Source organism: Nanorana parkeri, unplaced genomic scaffold (genome assembly GCF_000935625.1).
Source record: "Nanorana parkeri isolate BGI_ZX_2015 unplaced genomic scaffold, ASM93562v1 scaffold280, whole genome shotgun sequence".
Lineage (NCBI taxonomy): Eukaryota > Metazoa > Chordata > Amphibia > Anura > Dicroglossidae > Nanorana > Nanorana parkeri.
Genome location: NW_017306548.1, coordinates 1,220,973 through 1,222,146, shown reverse-complemented (window position 1 = coordinate 1,222,146; position 1,174 = coordinate 1,220,973).

Here is a 1,174-nt window from a genome sequence, read left to right as displayed (position 1 = left end):
TGGTCATATTTTACCCCACTGACACCAATGATGGGCATATTTTACCCCCACTGACACCAATAATTGATCTTATTATATCCCCCACACTTTGGCCTCTTGGGTACTAAAGGACCTTGTACTGGTACCGGGGCAAAAACTCCAAACCAAGGATAGCTGGTAACACTGCAACCTCTGGAGAGGGACTACTGCCATTTCAAGGGGTAAATGCTGCCAACTTTATAACCTCAGGAGAGGGGCTACTGCCATTTCTAGAGACACATGTTCTAAGCAGCCAGTTCTGCGACTTTTGGAAGGAGGCCACTGCCATTTCTAGAGACAATTACATATCGGCTGCCGAAACATATTGGCCGAAAATGGCACTTTTGGCTTAATGCCGAAAGTGCCATTTTCCTGCCGATACATCGGCGCATCCCTGCTTTCTTTCCTCCCCGCTGGGCTCTGCTCTGTGTCCCAGCAGGGAGGAGAGAAACTGTGGCAGGCTGCCGAGCGCTGCGGGAAGAGAGCGCTGTAAGCGGCCGGCGTCTCTCCTCCCACACAGTTCAGCCTCTTATCACAGCCCCTAAAAGTTATGTAACAAATACAAATATTTAATAAAAAATGAATTCCTAAATATCAAAAAATTAACAAGTTTATAACAATAAATAAAAATAAAATATTAAACAAATTTGAAAAAATTTTAATAAAAAAATTTTCAGTATCGGTTTTGGCCTGACAATTTTTTTATTTCGGTTTCGTTTCGGTCTTAAAATTTCCATTTTGGTGCACCTCTAACAATTACTTCAAGCTGCCAACTCTGCAACATTTGGAGAGGGACGACTGCCATTTCTAGGGACAAATATGTTCAGGTTCCAACAACCTTTGCAGAGGGGCTTCTTTTATTTCAAAGGATAAATATTCTATGCTGCCAACTCTGCAACCTCAGGAGAGGGACTACTGACATTTGTGGGGCCAAATGCTGCAAGATGCCAACTCTATAACCTCAGGAGAGGGACCCCTGCCATTTCCAGAGACAACTGCTGCATGCTGCCAATTCTATAACCTCAGGAGAGGGACGCCTGCCATTTCCAGGGACAGGCACTCTGGAGAGAGTTCCCGGACCAGCACCTCCTGTCATTCCCGGGTCGCCGGCAGGTGGCGCTGTGCCACGTGTGTGTATGAGGCCGGGGGAGGGGAG